Below are 13,137 nucleotides of genomic sequence, written 5' to 3' on the forward strand. Positions count from 1 at the left end.
TGGAGCAAACACAGTTGTACTACAAAGTTGACAATCTGTGATTCTCTTCCTCTGCTAATTAAATATTTGCATCATAGCTTTTCAGGACTTGTCCATTAATTTTCATAAATATTCTTCCCTGAAGTGGACATGCACAGCATTAATAACAATGAAAGGCACTCCGTGATCATGCAGAAACACCAAGCTCTTAAACAGCCCTCTGTCTGCCCAACAATCAGAAGTCAAGTGAAGCAGGAGGGGACAGAGGGTAGCTACTGAGAAGATGGCAAGAACGTGGGCTCTGAGGCAGTACCATGTGCCTTTGTGTCCCTTTGCATTTCTACCAGAAAGCTTACAAGAATTGTCTTCCTAAAATGAGAAACCAAGTTATTCATTCCTAAAGCTTCAGTGGTGAATTTCCTGTCCACAGCATGAAGGAAAATTTCAGGCCTAGTATAAACTCAACTCTTTGTGTTATCCAGGCATCACCAACCATGGCCACCCTACTCCCACCAATCAGATTCCACTGATGCTTGGATCTGCACCCTTTTCATGCCCTTCCCATGCCTGCATGTATTTTCCATAATCCTGTAATGCCACCAAGTGATCTCCAGGGAACTGATCATCTGCACCAGCTCTGATGGCCATGTAGATTCACACGTGGTTCCCAGAATGGATAAGAGGAGAGCAATGAGGAAGCTGGAGTAACAGTCTAGGAGAGAGAGCCAGCTCAAATCCTGCTTGAGGACAGCATCAAGAGTCATTCAGGTTGGGGACCTGTATTGAAGGGAGGGTGAATTAGACTTTCTTGCTAGATTAGCAACTTTTGGGACAAACCCGATGTTTGGGTCTTGGCTACTGAGATGGGAAGACCTGTTGTCTTGAATATCATCAAAGAAAAAGCACCCCATTTCATTTGATTTCCATGACACCATTAACTTCTTGTGTTTGTCATTTCTCAGTCTGAATGCATATTAGAATCACCTGGGAACTTTTATAAATATCAGTGTTGAGTGTTCAGTCTTTGAGAGTTAGTTTAATTAGGGAAAGACCCAAGTATCTTCCATTTTTTTTTAAAAAAAGCACCCTTCCTAAGTAATTTTAATAAGCACAGAAGTTTTAGAAGCAGTTGGTAAAATCTGTCCTGCATCTAATGTGAGAGTGCTAGTCAGCCCAATGAGTGTCGCAGACAGGGTGCTGTTAGCTGCTTCTCTCCAGTACTGGGGATTGAACCCAGGCCCTTCACTCTGAGTGACACCCCTAGCCTTTTTCGATTTTGATACAGGGTCTCACTAAATTGCCTGGATAGAACTTGTGATCCTCCTGCCTCAGCTTCTCAGAGTGGTAAGATTACCAGTGTGTACTACCATGCCAACCTCTCTTATTCTCTGTTCTGTGGTTGAAATATATCTGGATGAGACATTAGTGTGGCCCTTCCAAACCAAGAATCAAGCCAGCACTGGCCCTGGTGATTTAGTTGGAAGAGTGGAGGGACAGGAAGGTACATGTCCTTGAACAAACTGGAGAGCTTCTAGCCTTTTGTTTGTGTCCTTTATTTCACCATCTGCAACATAGTGATAAGCTTATCTGGTTTCACTACTCTTAGAGTTATTGAAAGAATGAAATGAAACAGTGGCTTTAAAAATACATTGGAATCAGACTAGTACTATGGAAGGGTAAGGCGATATTGAGAGTTGAAAATATCCTTGGGGACCAATTCTCAATTTTGTGTCTTGATAGAAATCAGACCTAGAACCAGGGAAGACATTTCAGAATGTGACTGATCATGAGATGGCCTCAGCTGAGCTCAAACCTCTGAGTGCTCCAGGAGATTTCTCATTTCCAGCTTTCTCATATGAGAATGAATATATAGAAACAGTATGTGAAATGGAAAAATAAAAGGTGAATGGATTAGGACATGAAATGAAAGCTTCCCTTAGAATAAGATGGGTCTCAAACATCAAGTATCACATAGCAACTAATTGACTCTGTTCCATATATCTCCACTTGCTTTTCTCAAAGCTGAGAAAACCAAACTCAGGTTTGTCCATTGAGTAGCTATCCCCACCTGCCCCTTCACAATTTGACATCCCTGAGAGGTGGCTCGGGTTTGCTTGCTGACCTCATCCCCAGCTTTCCTTCTTAACACTTCATCAAGACTGCCTTTCTGAGCTCACGAGCAGTCCCCAAAGTCACCACATGCCTCTATCTGACTTACTACAACACTGACTCACTCGCCTTTGAAATTCTCCCTTCTTTTGGCTCCTGAGGTCCTCTTCTTTCTTGTTTATTCTGTTTTTTGATCCTTGCTTTTCCCTTGTCTCCCTGGCTTTGTTCCATTACTCTTGGCCTCCTCTGAGTTTCTCTGTAGACCTATTTCCCCTCCCTCCCAACTATGACCCCCATGGGCAGTGTCACTCACTTCCATGACCATGTGTGCCAAGGGGCCTTTGGGAATAAGGACAGCAACAGTGAGTTCTTCTGAGTATGACACATTGGACATGTGACCTGCAATAGCTCTAACATTTGTCATCCATCAGGCACTGACTTGAGATTCAGCTCCCTTACTTTGACTCCTGAGATTTGGTCATGGGCTTCCAAGGTACTACCTCAAGCTGAAAGTGCCTAGAATCTCTACTTCACCCTCCCCCAGTCACCCTGTATTCCCTGGCTTTCAGAATTACCCCCAGAAGATAAGATTGTGATCTCCATTCTTCTCTCGATTCATAAGGTTGGAGACATCTGTGGACCATGCTGGCCCTTCTGTCTCTATGCCTACAGTCAGTACTTTATCACTCTGCCTCTGCTCCTTGCCAGTCTATAAATGGCAGCAGAGTGATCTGTCTAGAACACAGACACAGACTGTCCACTTCCTGCTTTCCAGTCTTTCCAAAGTCAGGTCCCTTGTCACAGTGTTGCACCATACTGGATCTGAGCCCCCTTCCACCTCTCAGCCATATCCCCTATGAGTTAGCAGCTTGTTGCTTGAAGTAGCACCTTTTGGCTGAAAAAAGCAAGTTGTTGCCAGAAGAAGAAAGCTATATTGTGAAGTCAGCTTGTTGCCTGGAGAAGTCATGTGCTTTATTATCATGTTTAGCATTTGTTCTGTGTTCTCCCGAACTCCTGAGTTTTACTTTTCTCAGAGTCGCACTTACACAACAGGGTTTCCTGGGAGGCCCATCCTGATCTCCCTGCCTATGAACAAATCCATCTTTTCCTTACCTTCATTAGGAGGCCACGCACATCTCTAGGATGTGCATTCCTACCAGGCACTCATTTAACTCATGCAAATATGGCCTGTGGGCCTGCAGATACAGATGCCACAGAGATACCCTTTAAGTGGTATACGAGTCCTCTCATGTCCCCCAGGAACATGTGGCCAGAGCGAGAGGGAAGAGCCATGTTTACTGTCTCCATGTGTCCTCCAGCTCTCATGGGAACTATTTCTTACTTCCTGAGAGTAACACCGATCCATTCTGTTGGCTATCATAGTGTCACACAGCCTCTAAAATAAGCCAGCTCAACTCTGCTCACTGCACAGTGCACCAGTGCTCTGGAAAAAAGAAACAGCTGCATTGAACTTGTGGAACTGCCATATTAAATGTGTCAAACTGTAAGGTAATTTGAAGATCAGTCTTTACTCTGCTTTAGGTACCATTTCTTCCTTCTGTATGGTCCTAAGCCCTGAGTCTACACGATTTGAACCTCAGCTCTACAACATGACCACACAGTACTCTCACTCTTAGCTTCTATTTCTACATCTCCCAACAGCCCTATTTTTGTGCTCTCTCTTTGGATGCCAGCCCTGTGGCTGCCCTGTACCTTAGAGAGGAGCCTCACACCTAGTAGCATGATTGTAGAACTTTTGATGATGGACTCTGAGACTTCCCTTGTGCCCTGGCTCATGTAATTCATTGCTGTAGTTATGGCTATGCCACCACAAAAGGTAACACAGACAAGGTTAACACTTACACTTTTCTTTAAATGCCAGTGGGGATCTTGGGAGCCTCCCCATTTCTGCTGAGAGTGTGCGAAGTACTCTTTACCTCAACTTTGTAGATTTTTCCCATGTTCCATGGGGTCTTACAGTTTTGTCTCACCTTGAACCCACCTCACCTCATGGCTTTGCTCAATGAAACACCTTTGAAAAGTGCAGTAGGTGGGCAACCCATTTTCTGCTCCCCTTTCTGTGTCTCTTAGACAGAAGCTATCTTCTCTCAATAAATTTTTCCTACTCTTAACCTCTGTTGTTCCTAGAATTTATTGTTTGATATTAGCGAACACAAACTCATGTTTTGGATACCTAGCAGGTTTGTGAGTTGCATCTATTCCCCCTATATGGACTGAGGAAGGTGAGGAACTGAGGGTCCCTTGGTGCTGGACGGGCCACATAAATCCATAGACTTTTCCAGGGCAGAGCTGGATCAAAAGTAACTTTAGCTGTGCAGGTCCCAGGATGTTTGTCATAGCTCTTCAACAATAGTGCCTAAATGCATGGGTGTGGCTGGGGCCCAATGCTACTTATATGTGGACACTGAAATCTGAGTTTAATATAATTTTCACATGTTGTGAAATATTCTTTTTAAAAATATGAAACCGGCTTGCTTGCAGCAAGCCAGGCAGAGCAGTAATGTTGACGAGAGGGCCACAGTGTCCGAGCATGAGGCTGAATATTCTGTAGGTATTAGTCTCTGTGAGTGCCCCCATCACCCTGAAATTGGACAGTATTGTCACATTTGCAGATGAGGATGCTGAAGGCCATGGAGGCAGAATGCTGAAGGGTGTGGAGGTGGAAACCAAGTATCTGGGCCTGATTCTGAGAGATCCTAGAAGCTAGTGCTCAGCTACCTCCCAGAAACACGCATTAACTTTTCTTTCCCTGTGTGTGGTATCAGGATGAGCGCATAAATCTGGACTCCAAAAGGCCAAGGTTCAGAGGGAAGACTGAGGAAGCTTCCTCCAGCATTCTTGCTCTGTCTGTCTTGCTCTAGCCCTGTAAGATCTGGCTTTTTTAAACATGTGATGGTTCCATCACAGCTCCCCACCAGGGTCTTTCCTGTTCCCTCTTCCTTTTTGGCTAACCCACAAAGAGGAGGACACCAGCCAAGGTATTGTGGTTGGCTCCATGATGTCTCCACTTAGAGAGTTGTCCATTTCTTTTTAGAGAGGCTTGGGGACTGTTTCCAAAAACCCTCTCTACCAACTAGTTTATTTCTTGTGTCTACTTAGCAAGGTCTTAATATCATTTTTAAAAACTGTTGAGGCAATTCTACCTACAGTTTCTGCAACTTTTTCATACACCTCTAACATCATCATATAGCTGTATTTTAAAATAATTGAAATTTGGATATGGTAGGAGATATAGTGGTTTGCATCGTTTAAAAGAGCAGATTTTTTAATGGTCCTTGGGTAACACTTTGCATGTTTGACTGCCATGTAGGGCACCTAGTTGCTGGACATCAGGAGAAAAAGGTTTGATGAACTCTGGTTTTTGGCTGTTCATTTGTCCAAGGACATATGAATGGCTGCTGTGTCTCAGATCCTGGGTCAAGTTGCCAAGATGCACAAGAGAACAAGACCCAGTCCTTCTCTTGATACAAATTTGAAATAAGAACTTAGAGACCAGGGGTTTTAAAACATAAACAAGTTAATGGTCTTAAACTTTTACTAAAATTTTAGAACAGATTTAGGATAAATGAAAAATTGCAGAGACAATATTGAATATTCCATATAACCAACACCAGGACTTCGTTATTCACTTTTATACAGTATATTTGTAACAAAGGTACATGTTTTTTTTTTTCTTGTCCAGCCTGAAATGTTTTAATAGGTGAGATTCGAGGGATTAGGGTCATTTAAAAAAGCATGTAACTTCTGAAAGGGTTATGATTCTAAAATTTTGCTTTAAACTAAAAAACTTATTTTCCCCAGAGAGATCCAGTGTGTATTACTGTTGCATTTCATAATTTCATATCATGCAAAGGCTAAGAAGGCTGTCATCTGTGCTTACCATGGAATTGCTCTGAAGTCACTACATATGAGCAGTGAAGACAGTTGCATCATAGCTGCTTGATAACAGTCTTGATAGTGATGAAGATGTTTGGTTTAATCAAAATTTCAAGTTCACAGTTTTTAAAAAGTCCTCCTATTCTTTCCTTTAAATATTTTTAAGCCTATCACAAGCATGCCACAGCTTATGTAAAATTATGCTTGAAAAAACAACCGAACAGCTGCCATCAATTAAGCAGACTGGATTCCTCTGCTAGGTGCCCAGTGTGCAGTGGCTGTGAACAGCAATCTCCTCGGTAGTGTATCTGGCCCGTTGTTTAGTATGCGCTGCCCTAAGGGACCTCGGAGACACTGCTTCCAGGCGAATGTTTGTTATCTGAGCTCCCGCTGTGGCCGGTCCAGGCTCTGCACAGGCATGTGTGGTGCCTTTGGGAAGCCCCAGGGCCCAGTAGCGAGGGTTCACATTGGACAGGTGATCATGTCCATCCGCACCAAGCGGCAGAAGAAGGGACATGTGATTGAGGCCTTACACAGGGCCAAGTTCAAGTTCCCTGGCCTCCAGGAAATAGATCCACATCTCCAAGAAGTGGGGCTTCACCAAGATCAGTGCAGATGAATTTGAAGACATGGTGGCCAAGAAGCACCTCATCCCTGTTGGCTTCAGGGTGAAATACATCCCGAACCATGGTCCCCTGAACAAGTGGCAGCTTTGCACTCCTGAAGACTTCCACTGTGCTGCCTCTCCCCACTAATAAGTTCATCAATCTCATCTCTCCCTCAAAACAAACAAATAAACACAACTGAACATAGAGCCATTAGATAACTGCGACATATGGGAGTGTAGAGAATTCATGGGAAAACATTTTGAATTTGTACTGAGTTAATGTGCTCGTGATGCTCCCATTTCTTGCATGTGGCCCTGTAAGCATCAAGTATATGTTCCTGGAAGTGCATACTTGTGTTTTATGACCATTTATTTTCATTATTTTCTGCTTAAAGAGAATAATCAAATATATAAAATTAAAATTTCATTTCTCCTAACGAGAGTAATTAAACACTAAGGAAAAAGATTTTGTTGGGTTGTGTTGAGATTTTTAGGACCATAATGACTGAGTTTTCACCTCCTTCCTAAGTGGCAAGTTTTACCTCTTTGAAGCAATAAACAGCTCCACTGAGATACATATCATATATAAAACAGGCAAAAGGAAATGTTTGTCTCCCAAGACCACATCTTTTTGAGGGAATCTAGCCCATAGAGATTTGGACCAATAAGGATAAAAGTTGATGTACTGTTCATCCCACTCAAAGACTTTTCTTGCTAGACTTGTTAAAAATATTTTTTAATATAAAAATAGTTTTAGATTTTTGAAAAAAAATTGCAAATATAGTACAAAGTCCCCATATACCTCATACCAAGCTTCTCTGATATTAACATCTGACATTATTGTCATACTTGGCACACTTAATGGACCAACACTGATAGCTTATGATTAATTTAAACCCATGCCTTATTCAGATTTCCTTAGTTTTCCCCTGTTATCTTCTTTCGGTCCCAGGAGCCCATTCAGGATCCCACATTCCGTTTAGTCTCACGTCTCCTTAGAAATCTTTTAGTTGAGAGAGTTTCTTAGGCTCTTCTTGCTTTTGCTGACTTTGACAGTCTTCAGGAAGGCTGGTCACAGGACTTTCTAGACTGTTCTTCAGCTGGGATTTGTCTGATGTTTTCCTCATGACTATAATGGCTTGTCTGTTTTAGAGAGAAGACTACAAAGGTAAAAGGTCATTCTGGTTACACGGCACACACTGTTACATGTCCACATCACTTATCCTCCTTGGTGTTGATGTAATTACCTGGGTGAGATATTGTTTTTCAGGATCATCCACTGTGAGATTCCACACAGTGAGATTGAAGGAAGTCACTGTACAACCTACACTGTGCATAGGAGAAGTTATGTTTCCTCTCTTTTAGAGGAAAGTAGCTACATACGTTATTCTGAAATTTTTGTTGTAAACTTTTATACTGAATTCTTTTTAAAACTTTTATTAATGTATATTGATATATATGTGACAGCTGCATTCATTTTAGGGAACTAATACACATATATATGAAATTTCTTGGTTAGTTTTTTATTCCTTTACCCACTCCCCTCTGTCTTTTTCCCTCTGCTCCTCTGCTCCTCTGTTTTCTACCACTTTCCTTTATTTTACTTTTTAATTAATTTGTTTTTTGTGTTTCTCCTATAAGAGAAACCATGTGATATTTAGTATTCTGTGTCTGACTTCTTTCACTTAAAATTATGGTCACAATATACATCCGTTTTCCTATAAATGACATGCTTTCATTCTGCTTTATAGAGGAAATATATATAGATTTAAAAGAAACAATTAAAAATTTTACCTGCTGGGATACAGCTGACACTTCCCATATCCTTTCACATAACCAACTGTAGAAATTATACAAAGAACACATACCAAGAATCTGGCCTTTTATGTTGTACATGCCACAAAGGTCAAAAAAAGAAGGGCGATTTTCAGTAATAAGTTCTTGAGAATCAAACTTAATCATTAAAGTCTTTCCTCTAAAAAGTTATTTTTACAAATGAACTTCCAATTTTGCAGCCTTTGACCTATCACTGGCATTTTGCATTTGCTGAGCTGATCTGTGTCTCGAGGCTGCTTTTCAGCTAATTACTTGAAATTTATTTGACCTTTCCCTAAAAGTGGCACAGAAAAAAAGACTTTATTAATCTATTATAACTATTTTCAAATGCATTTTTTGCTCAGAAAAGGTACTAATGGTCTTCTTGCTTGAACCCACTAATTTTCTTAGCATATAGTTGAGAGACTCAGTCATGAATCCAAAACAGCGAGCACAGGCTAACTGGACTGAGGTTATGGACTGTGTCATTTATGTACCCATAGAATCCCTTCACTGGGTCCACTTTCTTGTCCCCACAGCCTTCCTATGGGGGACATCTCAGAGCAAATGTGCTTGGATTGGTCCTAATTCAGAAGCATCATGCATACAATATTTCTCATCATTGGTGAGTTAGCAAAGATATACTTGTAAAAACGTTACTTTTACAAGTTAGCTTCTGATTCTCCAGCAGTTGACCTAACTCTGGTACATTTACAAGTGTACATGACTTATTTTCATTCCTGTTTCCCAAACGTCAGCACCATGACTCAACAGCATGATCTTAATCTAATTATAGAAGCAGCTGTACATAATAGTTTGTGCATGCTTAATGTACTTGTTTTTTAAACACATAAAGTGAATATAAGTGATTAAAATAAAATATGCTGTGTATGTCTTAAAATGCATTTGTCTAGATTCAGGGAACACATTATTCCAGTTGGTGGATGCTGTTTTAGATCTTTAACAATTTCACCATTTTTCCACCTAATGCATGTTTATTAAAAACCTCATCAGGGTTCCCATGTGCACATTTAGGGCATGGTGTGGGGTGTTCCTTCTCCAGAGCTGAGTCATGTAAAACCTGCCCAGCAGGGAAGTTGTCTAAGAATTTTAATAACTTTTCAAGGGGAAAAACAGCAATTGGAGATTATCCTACTTTTCTGTTGAGTCCTTTCTCTATATTCATTTAATCAAACAAATATTTATCGAGACAACCTTATGTAGCAAACCCTGTGCTGGATGCTACAGATATTTTGTGAGATATTCTGCTAGAGATATTTTATGCAACGATGCATAAAAACTGGTAATTGCACTTTTGAACTACTTTACTGCTTGCTAGAACAGAAGCCTTGAAATTATTAACTCCTTCCAGAGGACAAACACAAGGGAGAGTTAAGGACCCATGGGGAGGGGTTAGAATTCTGTCTTAGTGCCTTTGAAATCCAGCCCCTTCTTTTATAGTTCAAAACAAGACCACTGGGGCACACAGTCTTTAGTCCTGCCTGTTTAGCGAATAAGAATATGTTTGCATTGACAGAAGTGTTGCTGTTTTAGTGTTCTTTGACACAGGTGTATCTGTTAAGAGGACTGTGTGGGACTGCATCAGCTCTCTGGAGCTGCAGTCCACAAGACACCAGCTTGACTGTATGTGTCTTCAAGGACTTGTGAGAGTAGGCATTTGCTAATGGATGTTTTCAAGTCTGGGATTGCTTTGGAAGTTAAGAATCCAGTTCTATAGACCCCTTGCCTCATATTCTTAAGTAAGCAGAGAGGAGTTTTTTTCCCTTTTCTTTTTGCAGTGCTGAGGATTGAACTCAGGATCTAACATGTGCTATGCAATGCTCTACCAGAGTTATACTGCAAGCCCTAAAAGGGAGATGTTGAAGGTTCTGCTCTGGGATGGGCTTGGTAGAGACTGCATTGTCCAGCCTGCTGTCCTGTTGGCGGGTGTAGAACTTCATCTGGTTCAGTCTAGGAGTGTTTCTGGGAAGTCAGCCGCCATGGGAAACTGCCTGTATGTTTCCCATACAAACTGCTCATCCTCCATCCTCCAAGTTTCCAGAGTTGAAGGTATATTCTGAGTTTCAAAGCACAGCTTTCAGTTTTCCAGAGAGAGTTAGGAGGAGCCATATATTAGGAAGAACACAAGTCACATACAGTACATAGAATGCATTCGTTCCAGTTATGATGGACAGGACCATAGAGACACATCTTTGGCCCCAGCAGGAATTACAAGGAAAGAGTTGGCAGGCAAAGTTGGCAGGTTGGAAAATGAGTTGCAGGAGCATTAAAGATCTTCTTCTATAAAATAAATGTTCAGAAGCTGTGGAAATATACATCTTTAGTTAAACAAATACAGTTAATGACAAGACATGTACGTTTTTTAGTGAAATCTTACTGGTTACAACTACCTGTATTTTTAAATTCCAAGAATTTCAGTGTTGTCAGAATTGGCCTGCTATGCTCATTAACCTCAGAGGCAACTCCTTGCAAGGATGGTGACAACAAATTAATTTGACTATTTTATTTGAAGCAGCTCAGACCTAAGAAACTACTGCTGATATTTCTTTACTCTGCCCTTTTGGTTCAAATGGGAAGGACCTTGCACAAGCTCTAGTGTCTGTACGGATGGAGGGAGCCTACTGAGTCCCCCAGTCCCTCCTCTTCACAGAGAAAGGATTACAGGAGGATCAGCATCAATTGTGCTCTGTGTGAAAAGCTGGACTTTTATCCATTTTTGTAAATGACTATGGAGTTTATATTACAGATATTTATATTATTTTTATTTATTTTATATTACTGTCAGGATTAGGGTATGGGTGTGGAGTCTTCAGTTTAAGCTGGGCCTTGGATGTCATGCTAGGGAGTTAGAATTCAATTCTGAAGGTAATTGGGAGCCTCTGAATAGGAGTCAAATGACGTTTGGGAGCTGTAGTATTAAAGGAGAAAAGTAAGAGTTAATGTTGAAAATTTTATAAAGAATGAGCTCCTGGTTACATCTTTTTTCCTTAAACCAGCTGTGATGGCACACACATAGTCCCAGAATTTGGAGGCTTGAGGCAGGAGGATCGCTGTGAGTTCAAGGCCAGCTTGGTCTACATAGTGAGTTCAAGGCCAGCCTGAACTATATAGCAAGACCCTGTCTCAAACAAACATACAAACAAACAAAAACTGACTTTTTTCCTTGAAAGCATCCATATCATATCTCTTGACTGATTCAAGTACATCCCTACTTATGAATGGAAGAGGCTTCCAAAATTGTCCCGAATGAGAAGCAGGTGCTTTAGCATGTGACCCTATTGATGTGATGTTCCCCGGGGGAGCTAGACTTCAGCTTGCAGCTCTGCTGAGATACCCTCTGTGTTAAAATTCCCCTAACATCCCCACCCACCCACCATACCCTGCCCCCATACTACCCCGGCTGCTTTCTGCTTGGCCTCACCTGGAGCATCTGACCTCCTCTCTAGCAAACAAATTGCTTTCTTTTTCTATATTTCTGAGACTCCTGTTTCAAACCCTCTCTCTAGGCTCAAGGCCCTCCCCATCCTCACTGAGTTCCTCTCATAGCCCCGTGGCTCCCCGTCGCAGTGGCCCTTCTATGTGAAGCTATTTGGGACAAGGTGAGCGGTCTTATCTTCCACACTGTCTTCTCATCTTGTTCCTGACTTGATTACTTTTTTGGCTTTTGTCCAGAGGAGTCTGACAGAGGAGTCCCCATGAATGCCTGCTCCAGAATTTGGTCTCTGCACCCTTCCACCACCCATTTTTTCCCATGGTGGAAGAACCCCATCTCATCTCTACCTTAAACCCTCTTGAAGGAAGTTTCCACCCCACATCTTATCAAAGAAGTGCCCACTCAGAGGGTTGCTATAATTATTCTTTGTTTCTTTCACACTCTACTCACCAGTTTTCTTATCTGCTTACGTCCTAGTTTAATGCCTGCTTCTCTGCAACTGAACTGTCCATTCCAGGAGGAGGGAGACAAATGCTTGGATGGTTGGATCAACACCATGATGTGAATGTTTTTGACACAGCATCTTTGTCCTCTGCCTCCTTACTATGTGGTCTCTCCACGCCTCTGGCTGTGCTCCGTAAGATCTTTTTCCCAGGTGGGAGACACTGCTCCTAGTCAACAAACTGAATTTTCAAAGTTGAAATTTTCCAAGTTGAATTCAAAGGCATTGAGATACCACTTCCAAGGTTATCTTTGCTCTTCTGCAGCCTCCTCCTCCTCCATTGAGCCAGGGTTCATCTGTGTCCCGACACAGTGAGGTAGAGGTGTGTGACCTTAAGGGTAAGCATGAGAGGCATTACACTTTCCACTTTCCACCTAGGCTGCCTGAATCCCTCGCTCTGAGGGGAGCCAGCTGCCAAGCCAGGAAGGTACTTTAGCAGTCAGGTAGAGAGGCTCCAGTGGAAAGCTGAGGCCTCCAGCTAAAGCCGGAACAACTGCCGAGAGTGTGAACACACTATCTTGTAGTGGATCTCTGGTCCCCCAGCCCCAGGGGGCTGTAGTCCCCACTGAAATCTGATTATGTCCTTGTGAGATATACTCATCAAACTATTTCAGATTCCCATTTCCCAGAAACTATAAGCAAAGAAGCAAGTTCAAAAGTCATCTTCATTTGAACAAAAGTGGTTAATTTATGTGTGTAAGCAGGAGGGAATTGTGGAAATTAAAGAAGAAAATATGAATCCGAAACCTTAGCTTTGATGATGCCCCCCCCATA

The 13,137-nt window shown here is 41.9% G+C and overlaps 1 protein-coding gene and 1 non-coding gene across 5 annotated transcripts in view; both read left to right on the forward strand.

Moving 5' to 3' along the window:
- The window catches only part of Adam12 (ADAM metallopeptidase domain 12), a 405,947-nt gene that overhangs the window by 106,262 nt on the left and 286,548 nt on the right, over window positions 1-13,137 (forward strand). The gene's annotated exons all lie outside the window — the stretch shown is intronic.
- Window positions 6,210-6,342, forward strand: LOC117285346. Its single transcript, XR_004516346.1, has one exon. It is a non-coding gene; the product is annotated as a small nucleolar RNA SNORA70 (small nucleolar RNA).

Source organism: Fukomys damarensis, unplaced genomic scaffold (assembly GCF_012274545.1).
Source record: "Fukomys damarensis isolate Sample0158 unplaced genomic scaffold, DMR_v1.0_HiC HiC_scaffold_8, whole genome shotgun sequence".
Taxonomy (NCBI): Eukaryota; Metazoa; Chordata; class Mammalia; order Rodentia; family Bathyergidae; genus Fukomys; species Fukomys damarensis.